Here is a 20,132-nt window from a genome sequence, read left to right as displayed (position 1 = left end):
TCACCTTTACCTTTACCTACTGTGTGCAGTGGTGAAATCAGGGTAAGACCTTGGGGTAGAAGTCTAGGACCTCACTCAGCAGAATAAGCAGCAGCCTTCCCAAATGTAGCAGGGTTCATATCCTCCATCATCTCTCTGACGAAAACAGGGACATCCTATTCCATAATAATAGTAATAAAAAGGTTTATTATTATTTAAATGCCACCCATTAAACATTAAAAAACCTTCCCCATTCAGATGTTTTCTCCTTGGTTTGGGGGAGCCACAAAACTGCACACCCTCCAACATTTCTCCGTTGAAAATAGGAACGTCCTACCATAGGGAAAAAGCAGGACATTCAGGGATCAAATCAGAAACTGGGACGGCTTCTGTAAATCCGTGGCTGTCCTTGGAAAATGGGGACACTTGGGGAGGGTCTGAGGGTTGTCTCCCTACATTTTGGATTAATATACGTTATTTTTCTAAAGGTGGATTCCCCATAAGACCATTTCAAAGTCTAAAATTACAGAACTGCACCATTGTAAGAGTTAAGAAGTAACCATAACAAATGCTTTTAAAGTACGCTGAAGGGCCATTGTATTGTCATGCCTGAAGAACTGTAACAATTATTAGAATATTGTGACATTTCTAGTAAAGTTATTACCATACTGCGGCTTTTGAATTGCTAGCGTCTGCTGTTCTACAAGGGTTTTCAGACATATGCATACATGTGCCTATAAGTCCATAATAACAGGGGTTAAATCAAACACGCACAGAGAGATCACCTCTCTTCTGTAAATATGGAATAAAAGAGAGAAAGAACACAATAAAATCTAAGCAAGAGGTGCTGGAGAGTCAGACGCCCACACTCTTGCAATTGCCAAGCAACCTGAAAAGAAAATCTGTCCAAGTAAGAAGATTTTTGTGCTAAATATGAAGACTTCTGGAACAGCAGTCTGTTGCAAAATTGCTGCTTCCAGGAAAGGCGATACACCCACTTTGGAACATCAACAAGCTAAACAGGCCACTTGTAACATGGTTTTATCATCAATGAGCAGCAGGAAAAGTTTAGCTTAGAAGAATCCTAGAACGCTTTTCACCCCTCGCCACCCATTCATTTCCAGGCCTAAGCATAAGGGGTTGGTTCTCGCTTTTAAAACTCTAAATGTAGACCTCCTTTCCCTTTGTGTTTCTCCGCAGCCAAGTATTGTACAGTGGTACCTCGGGTTAAGTACTAATTCATTCCGGAGGTCCGTTCTTAACCTGAAACTGTTCTTAACCTGAAGCACCACTTTAGCTAATGGGGCCTCCTGCTGCTGCCACGCCGCAGGAGCACAATTTCTGTTCTCATCCTGAAGCAAAGTTCTTAACCCGAGGTACTATTTCTGGGTTAGCGGAGTCTGTAACCTGAAGCATATGGAACCTGAGGTACTACTGTATTCAACATCTCTCCTGTAGATTCCTTCCCTAGCTGAAGTATGGTAGGTATCTATAAGAACAATATGGTAATAATATAAGAATAAGGCTTTTGTTGTGGTGGAGAGAGTGGGTTAGCCACAATACACACACACTTTTCTTTAAACCTGCCATTTTATGCTAGTCTGATATATTGGAAAACGTGTGTGTGTGTGTGTGTGTGTGTGTGTGATGGCCATGCACACAGGTAAACAAATACCTGTATTCATGTCCACCAAGGACCTCAGGTTGCCAGGGGAGGGTGTGGAAGTACTAATTGAAGGGTTGGGGCAACAAAACTCAATGCAAATACATCCCATCAACCAATGCCTACTGGTGTGGACAAGTTCAACGGAAAGCTCTCGTGTATGAATGAACATGCACAAAAGCACAAACAGAAAAATTGGATCAATGTGACTCAGCTGCACATTGACACTTTGGTGTGTACACAGCCTTAACCTAAAAAGAGTGTTGTTTGTCTGGTAATGTGGGTTGTATATTAATTAAAACTAGTTTTCTCCACTGAAAGAGGATGACGAAATGAATAATCATACATTATCCATTGTTATATCTTTGCAATAATTTTTGTGTGCGCCTCTAGCTGTAAAAGTGCTTTGCGATAATATACTTGCACTTCTAGGTCAGACATATGTCTTAAGAGACTGGACTCTATATCCTATGAAATTAGATTGGATTAGAGTAATCCAGTGTTTGTGTGCAGCAAGCACAAGATGAGGCCATCCAGTGTTTTGCGGCTGTTAGAATTACCAAGTGAAGACTGTGCACTGATGAAAATGAGAAAACACCTTCAAGTTGTGTTTGGAAAAAACTGGAGAGAAAAAGCGGGGTGAGGTGGGGGAATCCACACAGTCTTTATGTGAAGGCTACTAAATTTACAAGGCAAATATAATATATAAAATAGTCCTTCCGAAGCTAACAGCAACATATGGACAAGTAGAGATTTGTCATACATATTTGTAGTTTGGTTTTAGTTGCAGGTCTTGATAAGGATTAGAAGCTGATTCTTCTGGATATGGGTCAGAGTAATCTAAGAAGGCTGCTGGCCCTGCCCTTTCTCATTGGAAGACTTTCCATTAGTGGAGCTAAAAAAAGCAAACTAGCCTTATACAGAATTCCCTCTGTCCCCAGACTTGACTATTATCTAGTAGGAAAACATCACTCTAACTGCCAATGTAGCAAATTTCACCAGATGAGAAGTCCCATCAAGATAGCCTGGAAACCATAGCCATTGGCAGAGAAAAGGGAAATACAGCAATTCATCAAAATAACCAACTGGATAGCTCCGCTGGTTAGATCATGGTGGTGGTAACGCCAAGGTTGCAGGTTTGATCCCTGAAATATACTCGAAGTCCTGCAGTGATTTCATGCTCTTTATTGCAGCTTGTAAAACAGTGATTGAATTGCACCCCAAACCTCAGGCCTTTATATACATTATTTACGCAATGAGTCCCGTCTGATTGGCTGATTCTGCTTCCCTCCTGGAGCCTGATTGGTCCTCTCCTGCAGGCCAATCAGTTGTTGCATTCTACGATCCTACCAGCCTAATAGGCTGATTCACTGCCTCCTGGAGCCTGATTGGTCTTCTCCTGCAAGCCAATCGGTTGTTGCATTCTAGGATCCTACCTGCCTATTGTTCTAGGATCCAAGCTTAGTACATAACAATCCCCATATGGAACAGCTGCATATTCCTTCATCCCAGGAGTTTGGACTAGATGGTCTTCAGGGTCCCTTCCGACTCTACAATACTATGATTCTATGAAAATGGGAAGGCTGTAAGTCAAGACACACTGGACTGTCTCAGTAGAAGCCTTCCTTAATCCAACATGACGATGACCTCGCATACCTGGGGCATCTCTTGCAAAGACTGAATCCAACCGAGAGCTACTAAAGGACACTTTGCCGGGTATTTTAGCAGTCGGGTGTAGTCCTTCTTGGAGCCCTGAGTGCTCTGCAAGTGACGCTTTTCCAAGTCACTCTTGCTGCAACAGCAGTAGAAATGAAAAAGATCTGCTAACAATCTGCTAAATCAGAAAGATTTCTCTCCCCAGCTACTCCCCTTCCATAGTAGCATATCTATGACAGTGGTTGGTTAGACCTGAGTGAATCTACCTTTCATTTTGAGCAGGGCGTGATTGGCATATCAAACACACTGCTATGTGTTGGCTGCTTTCATGTGCAATGTTTATAGAACCTATTGAACACTGGAGTACAGCACGGCTCTCACACTTCACCTTACAGTTTTGGGATCCTGTACAGCGGATATAACTGAAAACAGTGGTCTAACCCTCCTCCAAGAACTCTGCCTGAATGGCCAGGGCTGTGCAAAGCTGGGAATAGGTCCAGGCCAGGTGGGAAAGTTAGACCCCATCTCAATAACGTATACCAAAGAGTCCCCCTTTGCCTCTATCAGGAGGGCTTGGAGTAGCCCCCCTCAAAATCATAGTCCCGTGCCAATTGGCTCACCAGATCCGTGCTCTGTTCTGGCCTTTGAATGGCACTTCAGTATCTAGAATAAGGGTTAGGAAGAGAGGAGCAAACTCAGGGATGTGGAACTTGTAGCTCTGCAAATGGGGATATGTCACACTGTCCATCTGCTTGATTTGGCTGTTTTTGAAAGCAAGTTTAAGAACTTACAGGGGCATCACAGAATTAATCTTAGCCATGTCAACTCTTTTATTTTTCTCAGGCAATAAGAAGAAATGTCCAGAAGTTAGTGGAATGACTAATGATGAAATATTGCATTTTTGACATTAGCTATTTCCTTATGATTAATTTCACTTACTGTCATCTTTTATATAAAATAACTCTAATGGGGAAAAAGTGCATATTCATTTATAAGGAGAACAAGCTACAATTACAAAGGAATGTATTGTAGCTACCAGCATTTTATCGGTTGGTATTCAGAGCATCAATTACAATAAAAGCAACACATTAAGAAAGATCATTCTGGATCTTGGGATAATTTAGCCTGAAGAAGCTGAATGAGGGATTTGAAATTCGGCTGGAATTTAGAATGATTATCTGCCATTACTTAGCTCCTGCATGCTTTCTGGATCTAAGTATACCCCCAACAGAAGTTGGTTACCCATAATCTGAATTTTATGGCTCTGAAACCTGACCTAGATCTCTGTAGTCCTGACTTTCTCCCCTCTAAGGCTTAAAGTCCAACATTTAAATTACCACTGGCTTTTCAATCTTTGCCTCCTCCTTCCCAATTGGCTAATTTTGTTTCCTCGCGGTTATTGAGCTGTACATTGCTCTCTTTTTTAATCAGAATGGTTAGAAGCTAACAGAACACATTCCTGAGAAATTAATGTCCAGAGATCCCTGCTCATTACAAGAATTCTGGCCTAGTTAAAACTGCAAAATCCTCTGCCCCAACCATCCCTACACGCATGGTCTCATGAAAGAGGCAAAGGCTGTGCTACAGGGTAGTGGGGGGAGGAGAAAGAGAATCTCAGATGTGAATAAGAATAAATATTTCATGGCCCAATGCATTTTTTTAAAAAAACAATACCCTCTGGGAGCACTCTGATGTACAACAGTAGCCCTAGCCCTCTTATATGCTCAAGCTTCAGAGGACTGAAGGAGACAGCAAGAGCAAGTTTTTTGGGTCTGCTCCTTCCATCATGTCCTGGCTTCACTGCTTTCCATGTACAGTAGTACCTCGGGTTACAAACACCTCAGGTTACAAACACTTCAGGTTACAGACTCCACTAACCTGGAAGTAGTACCTTGGGTTAAGAACTTTACCTCAGGATGAGAACAGAAATCGCGCGGCGGCAGCGGGAGGCCCCATTAGCTAAAGTGGCACCTCAGGTTAAGAACGGTTTCAGGTTAAGAACGAACCTCCAGAACGAATGACGGTAAGTTCGTAACCAGAGGTACCACTGTATTGTGAAGGGAGGATCTGCAGAGCCACCACTGAAAAGGCCCTTTAAAAATACTGCCACCATCCAGACCTCGTGGGGAGAGAGCACATAAAGAAAAGCTCAGACGGCGATCGCAGGGTCCAAGTCAGTTCATAAGCAGAGATGTGATCTTTGAGGTATAACAGTCTTTAGCTGCATAAGACTTTATAGGTCAATACCAGCACTTTGAATTGGGCTTAGAGGCTGATTAATAGTCAGTGTAGCCAGACCAGGATTGGAGCTCAGACAGTCTTGCTCCAGAGAGCAACCCGGCTGCAGTTTCCAAACCGTCTTCAGCAGAAGCCCTATGTATAACATAGAAAACAGAAGTTAGGCTATCCCTGTCTAATTAGGTGCACACCAGCCGAAGCTGATGGAAGGCACTCAGTGCCATCAAGGCCACTTGAGCCTTAGTTGACAGCAAAGGATTCAGGAGTACCCCCAAGCTATGTAGCTGCTCCTTCAGAGGGAGTGCAGGCCCGTCAAGAGCAGGCAAAGATCACATCCAGGGAACCACCCACTAGCAGCGTCTCTGTCTTAATCTGGATTAAGCTTCAGTTCATTGGCTCTCATTCAGCACATCCCCTGTCCCAGCTGCAGATGTAAAGGAGAAGTAGAGCTGTGTGTCATCCGCATGTTTTCAGATCCCACAACCTTCCAGAAAAGTGCTGCCGGGAAGCAGCACCTGTTGCTCCAAGTCAAATGTTCCTCCATGCTGTTGCTTCCATGAAAGTGGAAGTATGGAACATTTTGCACTGTCTGTTCTGGGCTGATATCCTACTTGCTTTTCTCTTCACTTATCTGGGGACCGTTAACATATGGTTTTTGTAACTTTAGACTCGTTTTGCAGAGCTTGGCATTTTGTTGTCACTGGAAGAGTGGGTGTGTTATAATACTTAAAAAGGTAAAGGACCCCTGACAGTTAAATCCAGTCACGAACGACTCTGGGGTTGCGGAGTTCATCTCGCTTTACTGGCCAAGGGAGCCGACGTTTGTCTGCAGATAGTTTTTCTGGGTCATGTGGCCAGCAGACTAAGCCGCTTCTGGCAAAACCAGAGCAGTGCACGGAAACACCGTTTACCTTCCCGCCAGAAGGGTACCTATTTATCTACTTGCATTTTGACGTGCTTTCGAACTGCTAGGTTGGCAGGAGCTGGGACCAAACAATGGGAGCTCACCCCATCACAGGGATTCGAACCGCCGACCTTCCGACCAGCAAGCCCAAGGCTCAATGGTTTACACCACAGTGCCACCCGCGTCCCTGTTATTATATTTACGCTCACCAAATTTCATGGAATCATCATACCATCTTTCTATCAGTAGATCTAAAGGCAAAAGGAACTGAAGAGTGGACTTCCTCTTCGCAGTTCTCTATTACAACAGTTTTCTCACTCAGTTCTTCAAAAAGCTCAAAGTCTGAGCAGCTGGAACTTGGCCATTGGCATGGAGTTGCTTTTTAAGTGCCTTCCAAACATTTGTTCACACACTTCTCAGTCTTTCCACTCTTCCCTCACTTTCCACTTGGCCGAGTGTTTTGTGGCTCGTTTTACCAATTATAATTCAGACCAAGATTATGAAAACTGTTCAAAACTAAAGCATAATTGGTGTTACACAGAGTCAACTTATGCACCTGGTGATGGAAAGCAATCGCAACATTTTGGTTTGTTGTTATTTTAAAAATCTACTGGTTTAGGTTTTTGTGTGTGTGTTTTTTGCTGTGTGGGGGGTGGTTATTGGGTTGTTGTTTTTATTTTGATTATATATTTTGTGGTTTTATATTTTGATTTTGTTCTGTGAACCGCCCTGAGACCTCAGGATATAGGGCGGTATATAAATTCAATAAATTAATAATAATAATGTATGTTATAGTGTGTTGTGATGGGCTACAGGGACAAATGCAGATATTGAAAGAAGGCACATGGGGAATATCAACAATCAGGATTATTGCACCTTGTGTAAATGTGCATTAAGAAATGTGACTACTATGATTCCTACTAAAATAATTTCACAGGTAACATACCCCTCTAATCAGCAGTTAATTGTGTGCAATAAAATATGAATAAGCAAAACTAACATTACTAGTAATTGTGAACAGGATTGTTAGAAAAATTGTTTCCAAAGTTTATTTCAAAACAATGTTAAAACAATCTTTCTTCCCTTTAACACCGAGAGTATCTTAAGAAGGAAGACTTTGGTCTGAGTAGCCCCACAATCTAAATTTTGTCAGTGAGAAGGTAAAAAATAGCAGATTGTGCAAATTTTCTGTGTTCCAGTTTGTCTGGTTGTTTTTCTATGATACAAATGTCTTTTACATGTTAAGGATTTCCACAGATGCAAATCATAACAACTTTAGTTTTATGTCAGCATAAACTGAACGTTTGCTTGATTTCAGTATATTTGTAAATCTAACCCATGCTCCTAGTGGGTGACTAAATACAATGTTCTTTGACATGCAAGCAGGTTAGTGCAGACAACCTACTTGGTATTCAAATCACACCCCTCTATAATGTTACGTTCATGTTTAGTCTCCAAAGCACGAATAATTCAAACATTAATGGAAAGGTCTTTTTCCTGTGCTCCTTGAATACCACATCACTTCTGGAAGAATTGCAGTCACCTGTCCATCATGGAAAACAACAAGGTTTGCAATCACTTGACAGCCCGTTGGGCACTTAATAATTCTAGACGCTTTGCTCCTGATTGGTTTAAAGCACACTGGAAGCTCAAGCCATCTCTCTTTTATGTCTGAGGTATAACCTCTGTTTTCAGAAGGCTTTATATAGCCTCGTCTTATTTGACTTTGTTGTAGTGTTTGTGTTTTAGTAAATGGGAAGCAGCCACTATTATGAGAGGAAGTATTGATTGGCAATAGATATATAACGATTGCCTGTTTCACTGGCAATGATTACTTAGGAGTCCCACTGTGTTCAACTGAACTTTTTCCCAAGTAAGTGTGCATTGAAGCGCAGCCTTAGTTCTTCCCTAGACATTTGGGAAGACCCATTTTTAGTTTAAGAGCAATTTTGATTGTGTTGAAACAAATGACTTGAACTACCTTCTTTTCGTTTTTATTTCAAGGGCTCCTAAATCGCAAAGCGGGCTGACTCCAACTTTTTGTACTTTCCAAGACTGCATAACACATCTCTTTCTATCCTATATTTGTACTGGCCCATTGGCAAGGGACTGTGCATGCCTCAGGGTGAGGGAAGCGTCAGAACCAGGCAGGCTGGGTGAGGCAGGCAAGCAGAGCAGTGAAGAGATGTGTGGAAAGTCCTCACCCAGCTAAATGAATGCAGTGAAGGCAAACCGTTGTTTTAACAGTAGCACTTCTATGTTGCTTCTGGAGTTCACTGGATCAAACTGACTGAAAATGTTCTTGGGTTATAGGCACAAAATGAGATTGTTAGCAAGTTCAGTGGCCTTTGGGACTGAACTAACACTTAAACCAGAATAATGCTGTTGTTTAGTCGTTTAGTCGTGTCCGACTCTTCATGACCCCATGGACCAGAGCATGCCAGGCACTTCTGTCTTCCACTGCCTCCCGCAGTTTGGTCAAACTCATGCTGGTAGCTTCGAGAACACTGTCCAACCATCTCGTCCTCTTCTCGTCCCCTTCTCCTTGTGCCCTCCATCTTTCCCAACATCAGGGTGTTTTCCAGCGAGTCTTCTCTTCTCATGAGGTGGCCAAAGTATTGGAGCCTCAGCTTCAGGATCTGTCCTTCCAGTGAGCACTCAGGGCTGATTTCCTTCAGAGTGGATAGGTTTGATCTTCCTGCAGTCCATGGGACTCTCAAGAGTCTCCTCCAGCACCAAAACCAGAATAATAATAATAATAATAATAATAATAATAATAATTTATTTTTACCCTGCCCACCTGGCTGGGTTTCCCCAGCCACTCTGGGCAGTTCCTGACAGAATATTAAAAACAAAATAAAAGATCAAATATTAAAAACTTCCCTAAACAGGGCTGCCTTCAGATGTCTTCTAAAAGTCAGGTGGTTGTTTATTTCCTTGACATCTGATGGGAGGGCGTTCCACTACCAAGAAGGCCCTCTGCCTGGTTCCCTGTAACTGTTAGGATATTTCCGTTCCACCTTAAAAGGGAGCAGGCTTTGTGAGTCACAGAGTCTGTGTATTTCCTGTTCACAGGAAGTTTATGTTTGTACATTGCTTTCGTTTCTCTCTCTGTGCCTGAGACATCGAAGCAGGCAGTCATGTTTTTTCTTTGTTCTGATCAACGCTGAATAAAGTTGTAAATAATGCTCTCCTGAGTGCGCCTTTCGTTGTGCGAACTCTGCTGATAGAGCGTGCACGAGCTCTGGAATGTGGCAAGCTATTTCTGAGGCTTCGTGTTGCTAATTGACTGATACTGTATCTACGGGAGATCGATGGATCGTCCGGCATCGGCGTGGGGGCATAATGGCCTTTGTCTCCCTGGCAGTATCCCAACAACAGGTTTCGGGCCCAGATTCACGGCACTTACAGGAGAGTAAGACTGCTGTTGAGGTATGTTGGGAAAAGTGAAAGTAAGGCTTTTCTGTTTGCCGCGGCAGAGAGACTTTGATGTCCGGCCGGCTAATTGGCCTGGGAGTCGAGCCAAGCAGGCTTCGTGATTTATGAACTGCCGAGATAAGAAGTTTTTGAAGGCATAAAGGCTCACGGCTCAAGTAAAACCCTGGAATGGAGTTTTTCCAAGCCTCTGAAGGCACTGAGTGCCCAAAGTTAAATCGGCACAATTATGAGACCTGGGCTGTGTGGTGTGAGAGTCTACTACGAGAGTTTAAAGTGTGGCATACTGTGTGTGAAGCCCCTCCAGTTCCCCTGACAGATAGATGGAGGGCCCAAGATTCAAGGGCCATAGACGTAATAGTCTTGTCCGTCTCTCTGGAGGAAATTGCTACGCTAGCTGGCAACAAGACAGCACGTCAGATGTGGAATGCTTTGAAGGTAGCCCATCTGCCGGTCATCCCAGCCCAGAGTTTGACTGCATCGGAGGTCCTGGCTGTTTCCCAGAATGCGAGTGAATGCAGGGATGCCGAGGGCACCGGTTGCAAGCTGCAGGGGGAGCTGACTGTGATGTCATCCCAGGCAGCATTCCAGCCTCCAGGGGGAGCCAAGGAATCGGCAGCTGAGAGCTCTGTTTCTCATGGGAGCCAAGGTCATCCTCACAGATACCGGAAGGCCAGAAGTAAACAGAGACAGATGCCTGCAGATGGCCCAAAGCAGAAGGGGGTTGGAAAGCCCACGCCAGTGGAAAACAAGGCTTTGTTTGCTGGCACAGCTTCACCAAAGGCTAAAGTCAAGTTTGATGGCCAGGAGCAGGTGGGCAAGCAGCAGAAAAAGCCCACGCCAGTGGGAAACAAGGTTTTGTTTGCTGGCACAGCTTCACCAAAGGCTAAAGGCACGTCTGATGGCCAGGAGCAGGGGGGCAAGCAGCAGCAGCCCAAGCCAGTGGAAAACAAGGTTCTGTTTGCTGGCACTGCGTCCCCAAAAGCCAAAGGAAGGTTTATTGTTGACTCTGGAGCGACCCGCCATCTGGCAAAGGATCGGCACCTTTTTATCTCCTTCACACCTCAAGATGGAGAGATCCACCAGGCTGATGGAAAGACGTTGTGAGTTGCAGGAGTCGGGACTGTGAAACTGGCAAGTCTGCACACTACCATCAGAGATGTACTTTATGTTCCAGGTTCTGCAGACAATTTGCTCAGTGTCCCACAGCTGACTGGGCGTGGCTTTGAGATTTCCTTCAAGAGGAGCATCTGTGTCATCAGGAAAGGCAAAGAGGACATTTTGCATGCAAATGGTTTGTTCTGTATAACTTATGATGACAATGGTGCTGCTGTGTCTAATGTTGATTCTTGTTGTGTTGCACAAACTAACAAAGTTCTTCGTGCAGGATGCATTCACGAGGCACACAGAAGGTTTGCTCACGTGTCTTGGCAGGCACTGGCCAAGATGCCTGAATTGGTTGAGGGTTTGAACATCAAGCCCTGTAAGTTTCACATGAAATGTGTATCTTGTGCAGAGAACAAGGTGAAGGTTGCTCCAAAAGGCAAGGAGTCTAGCAGGCAGGCTTCCAAACCCTACCAGCTAGTCTATGCAGACCTGGTTGGTCCACTTGCGCCCTCTGTGGGTGGAGCAAGGTACTTCATGGTTTTAATTGATTCTTTTTCCAGGTACATTCATGTGTTTATGCTCCAGCAGAAATCGGAAGCATTTCCTAGGTTCAAGGCATTCTGTGCATGGTTGGAGAATGTTCACAGTAAACACATTGGCTGTTTGTTTACTAATCGAGAGGCTGAATTCACTTCTCGGCAGTTTGAAGCTTTCCTGACCGAGAAGGGAATCCAGCATAGCCTCTCAAGTCCTGGATCTCCATGGGAGATTTGTGAGCAAGCAAAGCAAACATTGCTTCAAGGCATGAAAACCTTGTTGCATGATGCCAATCTCCCTGAGAAGTTTTGGGGGGAGTCTTTGAACTCGTATGTTTACACTTTTAACAGGAGACTGTCATCACCTATTGGTTGTACTCCCTATGAGAAGATGTTTGGTAAGAAACCTTACGTCAAGCACATGAGAATCTTTGGTTCTGACATGTGGGTACACACCCCACAGAGCAACAAGCTTGGGAAGCGTGGGGCACATGGTTTGTTCATGGGGTACGAAAAAGGTGCATACAGGGTATGGATGACCAACTCTAAGTCCATTAAGTTCACAAGGAGTGTTGAGTACAATCCTAAGTGGGGGGGAAATGTGGGAATTTTCCAGAGTTACCCAGAGGAAGATGAAGGTGATGTGAAAAAAGCAGATGATGCTGAGGTAGAAGAGGAAGCTGAGGATGATGATGATGATCAGAGTTCGGATTCCAGCTCAGTGGGCAGCGCTGCTGCTGATGTCAGCGACAGTGATGACACAGCAGACTACAAGAGCGCAAAGGCCTCAGTCAGACCATCTGATGCATCTGACAATGAACTGGAAGAACCACTGTTCACCATTGGTCACTTTTCTCCTAAGAAGGAGGAGATGAGTGCAGAAGACTTGCGTCTAGTACGCAGATCCGAAAGGGCCACGAAAGGCAAAGCTCCAAAGAGATTTGCTGATGAGTTTGCTAAAACAGCAACTGCTGTTCTTAGTAGCTCAGAGAAGGTGTGGGAACCTTCAAGCTTCAAAGAAGTTCAGGAGTTAACCTCTAAAGATGCTGAGCCTTGGCTTAATGCCATGAAGGCTGAAGTTGATTCCTTGAATAGGTACCAAACTTGGGAGCTGGTACCGGTAGTCCCAGGAATGAGACGGGTTGGAAGCAAATGGGTCTTCAAGGCCAAGACAGACCAGAATGGCAAGGTTGTCAGACACAAAGCCAGATTGGTTGCCAGAGGTTTTTCACAGGTACCAGGACAGGATTACCACGAGACCTACTCACCCACCGTCAAGTATGAGAGCATTCGGCTGATGCTCAAGATTACTGCAGAGGAGAAACTGCATGTTTCCCATCATGACATTAATACAGTTTTTTTGTATGGGGTTTTGGGGGAAGAGCTGTATATGCTTCCACCTGGTGGAATGTAGATACAGAAGGGAATGGTCTGTAAACTGCGGAAATCCTTATATGGTCTCAAGCAGAGTGCCAGGTGTTGGAACACAAAACTCACTGAGACGTTGCTTTCTCTAGGTTTTCACCAGGGCAAAGCTGATCCATGTGTGTTTGTCAAGGAGGAGGGGCAAAACAAACTGTATTGTTTATGTTTTGTTGATGATCTTCTGATGTTTTGGAAGAATCAGGCTTTGTACCAAAGCACCCTAGCTCAATTGAAGGAGCACTTTGACATGAAGGATCTTGGTGAGGTATCCAACTATCTTTCTCTGCAGGTGGAGAGGGACCAAGCAGGTAAGTTTCTGGTACACCAAACACAGAAAATTGCTGATGTATTAACCAGGTTGAATTTGATTGATGCAAACCCAGCAGACACACCGATGGTGACAGGTTACCAGGTAGATAGTACTGCTGAAGCGTTTTCTGACACTACGCTGTACAGATGCATTCTAGGCAAGTTGAATTTCATTGCTAGATGCTCAAGACCTGACATAGCTGTAAGCACTAACCTGCTTAGCAGACATGCTAACAATCCTACTGTTCAGGATTGGAAAGCTCTGAAGCGCATAGTCCGCTATTGGAAAGTGACTTTGCACTACAGGCTGAGGTTCACCAGTCAGAAGACTGGAGGTCTTGAAATCTTTGCAGATGCTAGTTTTGGAAGTGACACCACGGATGGTACAAGCACTTCTGGAGTATGCTACATGTACAACCACTGTCTGTTTGACTGGCTGTGCAAGAAGCAGACGACAATAAGCCTAAGTTCCTGTGAAGCAGAACTCAATGCTCTGTCATTTTCACTTATGGATTGTGAATGGTTGGTGCAACTGTTTAAGGACATCAGAGTTTCTATGAAATGTCCTATACAAGTGTATCAAGACAATAGATCCTGTTTGGCTTTGTTGAACTCAGAGAGTTGCAAGCAAAGAACCAAGTACTTGCAGATTAAGCTACATCGTGCAAGAGAGTGTATTCAGAAATGACTCATTCAGGTGTCCTACATGCCAGGAAATGAAATTCCTGCTGATCTGCTGTCTAAGGTTGTTAACAGAGAACAACTTAAGGTTTATGTACAGAGGTTGCAATTGGGTTGAACCACAGGTACTACAGGTTACACGGAAAGGGGGAGGATGTTAGGATATTTCCGTTCCACCTTAAAAGGGAGTAGGCTTTGTGAGTCACAGAGTCTGCGTATTTCCTGTTCACAGGAAGTTTATGTTTGTACATTGCTTTCGTTTCTCTCTCTGTGCCTGAGACATCGAAGCAGGCAGTCATGTTTTTTCTTTGTTCTGATCAACGCTGAATAAAGTTGTAAATAATGCTCTCCTGAGTGCGCCTTTCGTTGTGCGAACTCTGCTGATAGAGCGTGCACGAGCTCTGGAATGTGGCAAGCTATTTCTGAGGCTTCGTGTTGCTAATTGACTGATACTGTATCTACGGAAGATCGATGGATCGTCCGGCATCGGCGTGGGGGCATAATGGCCTTTGTCTCCCTGGCAGTATCCCAACAGTAACCTCACTTCTCGCAGGGAGGGAACCGCCAGAAGGCCCTTGGGGCTGGACCTCAGTGTCCGGGCTGAACGAGCAGGGTGGAGATGCTCCTTCAGGTATACTGGGCTGAGGCCGTTTAGGGCTTTAAAGCTCAGCACCAACACTTTGAATTGTGCTTTGCATAGCAGCTTGCACACCCTCCAACAATTCCTCAGATGAAAATAGGGACGTTTCTCAATCCCCCGCCCAACTGACCCTCTTCAACCCCCCATTTCCCCCCACCTCATCATTAGTTTTATGAATCTGTAGGTCATGCAGGCAAACAAAGCAGATGTATAGGTGTTCCTTTGGGAGGGTCAGGATTTAGCTTTGCAGATGTATAGGCCTGAGGTACTGGTATTTCCTGAGGGCCACATATGAAAAGTGACAGGATAAGCTGTCTTCCTCCTTTCCTTTTCTTCTTTGCCAGGTCATTCCTACATCCAGATCTTTAAATCCCACTGAGCCTTTTGCACTGTTTCAGATATCTCAGATAAAATATCTGCGATCAAAATCTCAGAAATACATTCAAATGACCTTAAAACCAGTTTTGCAACTGTGATTTACATGGAGAGCTCGTTTTGCTAAATTAGATACGATAGCTGAGAGAGAACTGTGAAATAAATAGCATTTTCAGCAACTTTTACCAAAGGAAAAAAAAATCAATAGATCTGAACACCATGGCAACAGAAGAGTATTTTGAGCCTGATAACTGACATCCATAATGGCATCAATCCCTTTGAAAGTCTTGTGGACTCTTCTTTTTCCAGCTATCTGCCCAGTCTGTTTCTCATTAAGGTAAATAAAAATTGAGTACCCTGCTAGGGTTTTCAGAGATGCAATAACTTTTAGAAATGGCTTATTGGAGCATACTATGTGCTTCCTGAGGGACGCGGGTGGCACTGTGGGTTAAACCACAGAGCCTAAGGCTTGCTGATCAGAAGGTCGGTGGTTCGAATCCCCACGACGAGGTGACCTCCCATTGTTCGGTCCCTGCTCCTGCCAACCTAGCTGTTCGAAAGCACGTCAAAGTCCAAGCAGATAAATAGGTACCGCTCCGGCGGGAAGGTAAACAGTGTTTCCGTGCACTGCTCTGGTTCCCCAGAAGCGGCTTCGTCATGCTGATCACAAGACCCGGAAGCTGTATGCTGGCTCCCTTGGCCAATAAAGTGAGATGAGCGCCACAACCCCAGAGTCGGCCACGACTGGACCTGATGGTCAGGGGTCCCTTTACCTTTACTTTTATGTTCTTCCTAGGGCAAGATAGGCTTTTAGAGGTACTGTACATTGAATTAATGTACTTATTTTAAAGGCAGTCTAGTTGGGAACTAACAACTGAGATGCTGAGGACTAATTTGAGCATGCCTGGTAGGGTTTTTTATTTTTATTTGAATGGTACACACACACACACACACATCACCTTTTGATAATCAACTTACCTCAAAAGTGGTTTGCTGTGCAAGATGGCGGGGGCAACAAATTGCAAAATACAAGTTCCTTGGGCATGCTGAAATCTATGTGCAGTTCTTTGCAGCCCACCGTAAGGCTCCAACCTGCAATCATTTCTAATGCCTGACATTAAAGTACATAAATAAGATTGCTGCATGAATCTGTGTAATTTCAGGTTCAAACGTCACAAAAGGTAAGAGACCTGGAAGGGCTCTTCTGTCTATCACACCACCCCAGTAATTTGAGCACTGTATGAAAGGATCTGAAAGGGAAATCGTAGGAAAGTCCAATACAGTACAGCCTGTTTCTTTAACATAGCTGATTGAATTATTGCTGTTTCAAACTGAGATATAATGCTACTAAATTGGTGCCCTGGTTTTATGGCTCAACACCTTATGCCCATGAGGGGGAAATGGTGGTATGTAATGGCTAGTTATAGATGTTTTTATTGCTTGCATAACTCCCAAACTCCTAAATATAAAGACAAAAGGAGCTACCTTATGCTGAGTAAAACAAATGACTCATCTAAAAAAACACTGGCTACTACACAGTCTCCTAAGTCTTAGGCAGAGATTTATTTATTTCTTTATAACCCTGTCATCTGAGATTCTCCAACTTGCAAAGCGGGTTGATACAGACAAAGAATGTGATGAGACTTCTTTTTGCCGAACTAGTTGAATGTACTTGTCACCAAATTATTTTGAGTTCCAAATACGTACTTCAAAAAGTTAGGACTCCCAAGTGAACATGTTTTGATGCCCTTTCTGAGAAACTACCCCACCAGAATAAGTGAGGTTTACAACTGTAACAGGTCAACATTTCAGTAAATCTGGGGCAGTTTAATTTTGATACCACCAAGGGAACTTTTCTTACCCGTGCATTATTTTTTGAGAAAGAAGATTTGAGGGGGCAAGCCAAACCCACGGTCAGCATTATCAGGGTTTCATGGAGTGCATTGGCTACCACAACAGTGCTCACTAGCACAGGAGGGGTGGCCTAGCAGGAAAACAGGTCCAGCTTTGTGCAACATAACAGACACACCTAACTTAGGCAACCAAGGTCTTCCAAACTCAGACAATACAGGATCTCATTCACTTCGCAGCTGTGCTGTCCAGAATTATTTTATGCTTCCTGTTACAATCTTTGGCCTGCCATAATACTGTCCCAGCCACTGCTTCACAGGGTGGCCTTGAAGAAGCAACGGATGATTTGCCTATTTGGTGTGCAGATAGACAAATAAGCAACTAGATAAATAGATAGATAGATAGATAGATAGATAGATAGATAGATAGATAGATATAGATCAGGGATAAGAAAGTCAGCACATCATTTGCTCATCTCTGCCTTTCACTTTGCCAGTTGTAAAATGAAAGTTACTATTCCTTGCTTTACAGAGTTTGGGAGGGCTGCAAAAATGTATAACACAAGAATGGGTGTTGGAATGGTAAATTTTCCTAAGCATCTTAACAAGCAAAAAGTAATGCTTTCTCTCCATTGTGTCCACTTCCGTGCTGTGCTATGTGATTTTGCAGTTCTGAAAGCTCTTCTGGCAACTCCTTTATGATGCCTTGATGCATTAATTTTTCTTTTTTTAAAAAATAAATGACTGGTCTGTCTCTGAACATGTTTACCCCTAAATAGATCCAATAAATTTTTATTCATTTCCCATACTTTGTATATCGACCTTCTAATCGCATGGTTTAAAAAACCTTTGTGTACTTTTACTTTGTCGTACCATAGGTACGAAGGCCACCCGTACCTATTATCGCGGCCCTCTAAGTCCAAGAGATCAGTGTTTTCTAATGTCATCCATTCCTTCTTTCAATGGCCGCGGCTCCGCCGGAAGTTCTATATCTTCTACAATTATGTCCTCTGGAAGAGAATGAAAAAGAGACTGAATTAGCAGCCTCTCTCAACTAAGCCTGCCAAAGAATACCCAAACCCAAGGGTTCAACCACCTCAGCTTTTGTAGTTGGAGTCAGTCAGGGCCCTGCCTACTGAGGCCTGCAAGGCACAGCAAATACAGCAAGAAGGTCTGGGAGGTCTTTCTCGGGCATGAAACATAACGCTACTAAGTGAAAAGTCCCCGGGGTGTGGAGATTTGTTTACCTTTTTCAGGTGCTGGCCAAATTCTGGACCGGTGTCGGGCTATTGCCTTCTGCAGGGGAAAGAGAAAGCTGGATCAGACACCTTTTGTGAAAGTACAAAACCCACCATTGACAGGTGCAAGAGAGCCCACAAGCAGGCCCAAGCCAGAAAAGACTGGCCTCCCTAAGGCCCAATCCCTTGCCCCAGAGGACCTCCATGGGCCCTGCAGCCTCCTGGGCAGAGGTAGAAGGGCAGCACCGGGGAAGAGGGCAGGACATGCCTCTGGCATCATCCTGACACCCCAGGGACATTATTTGCATTAGGTGCTTTGGGAGCCTTTTAGAGGGTGGAGGTGGAAGTATTCAGAGTCTGCAGAACTGGGGGCAAAGACCACAGTCAGCAGGCAGAGGGTCTGGGGGATACACTCCCTCTTTTGTTTCCCCCAGTACTAACCTCAAGGTCTGGGAAGGTCTGGAATAGCTTTCTCACAACTGCAACAAGAGAAGGACATGGGGACAGGTTAGTTCGTCCCTTTGCAGCTTCCAAGATTGTTGCAATAATCTTCTTCTTGATTCCCCTGCTTCTACACTCCTACTACAGGGGTTGCAAACCCCAGGCCTTGGGGGCCAATCTTGGCCTGCAGCCCCCGAATGTGGCTCACAAGGGAATGTGGCCCTCTAGTTGGCCACTGTCCCTAGCCCTGTCCTATCAGCTGCCTCGGCCTCCTGCCAGATCCAGCAGTCTGGCTCTTTTGACTTTTTTTCTTACTAGCTTCCGCTCCCCCACAAATCCTATACCCTGAGCTGCCACCCTGACCTATTCCTTCCCTCTTTCTGCAGTTGAATGAACTGTAGGACTTCATAACAGCCGCAAAGAGGCAGCCAAGAGCATTCAGGGCTTGGAGGGAAAGGAGGTACCAGCTCCTGCCATTCCAGGACCGAGAGAGCCTGGCTAACATAATTCATGCCCTGATTGCTTCAAGACTGGATTACTGCCATGCACTGTATGTGGGGCTTCCCTTGTGCATCACCTGGAAGCTGCAATTAGTGCAGGATGCTGCAGCGTGACTGCTGACAGGAGCAAGGCCTTGTCGACATACAACACCTACATTATTTTACCTTGGAAACCGCTTCACTGACAACCTTTCAGTGTATGGCCAGTAAGTCCCATATAAAGGTAAAGGGACCTTTAGCTTTAGGTCCAGTCGTGGCCGACTCTGGGGTTGCGACGCTCATCTCACTTTATTGGCCGAAGGAGCCGGCGTACAGCTTCTGGGTCATGTGGCCAGCATGACTAAGCCGCTTTTGGCGAACCACAGCAGCGCACGGAAACACCGTTTACCTTCCCGCCGCAGCAGTACCTATTTATCTACTTGCACTTTGATGTGCTTTCGAACTGCTAGGTTGGCAGGAGCTGGGACCGAGCAACGGGAGCTCACCCCGTCGCGGGGATTCGAACCGCCGACCTTCTGATCAGCAAATCCTAGGCTCTGTTGTTTAACCCACAGCGCCACCTGCGTCCCGTATACAAACCCCTTTAAGAGGGGACCCTGGAATCGCCACTGCGGGGGGTGTCACCACTTCAGCCCCCCCCCATTTAGGGAAGATAGACTAACTGATTCGGCGGGCAGTGCAGCCGTCCCATGCAAAGACCGAGCTTGCAACCTTGGCATTATCAACACCATGTGATAATGAACCTACATGAATTGTTCTGGAGAGAAGGAAATGTAGCAAAGAATAGGATGGGGCCCCACAAACTTACCATTCTGTCCCGCGAAGGACAAGTCCACTGATCCTGCCTTCCTCCTGAATTTCTGGAATTGACCGCATTGCTGCTGCTGCCTCCGCCTCCTATTAAAACAGTCCCTGCCTCCCTGCAGGGCTGATTGGCAAAAAAAAAATTTTTTTTAAATTAAAAATTAAAACAATTAAAATCAGATCTTAAGAATCAAATAAATGAAATAACAGCCAAAATGAGAAAATCAAAATCAAAATAAGAAAAACCAAAACCAAAGCCTCTCCTAAATCTCCTTCTGCACTCCCACCTCTCTCTCTACCTCTCCTCACTAACCCACAATGGACAACTGTAGTTGGTGGCTTTTAAGTGAG

General features: G+C 44.7%; 1 long non-coding RNA gene across 2 annotated transcripts; it reads right to left on the bottom strand.

Annotated features, from left to right (window-relative positions):
• Positions 1-21: 21 nt before the first annotated feature.
• LOC308486742 lies at positions 22-19,912 on the bottom strand. Of its 2 annotated transcripts, none has more exons than XR_013991254.1 (6): positions 19,786-19,912; positions 18,478-18,515; positions 18,046-18,094; positions 17,696-17,808; positions 15,927-16,059; positions 22-155 (listed from the first exon to the last, which is right to left on the bottom strand). It is a non-coding gene; the product is annotated as an uncharacterized lncRNA (long non-coding RNA). The 2 variants fall into 2 exon arrangements; XR_013991255.1 differs by lacking the exon at positions 22-155 and adding an exon at positions 3,304-3,434.
• Between the last annotated feature and the right edge of the window lie 220 nt (positions 19,913-20,132).

Source organism: Podarcis pityusensis, assembly GCF_964106645.2.
Source record: "Podarcis pityusensis genome assembly, chromosome: 10".
Lineage (NCBI taxonomy): Eukaryota > Metazoa > Chordata > Lepidosauria > Squamata > Lacertidae > Podarcis > Podarcis pityusensis.
This window is presented reverse-complemented; position numbering and strand designations above follow the sequence as displayed.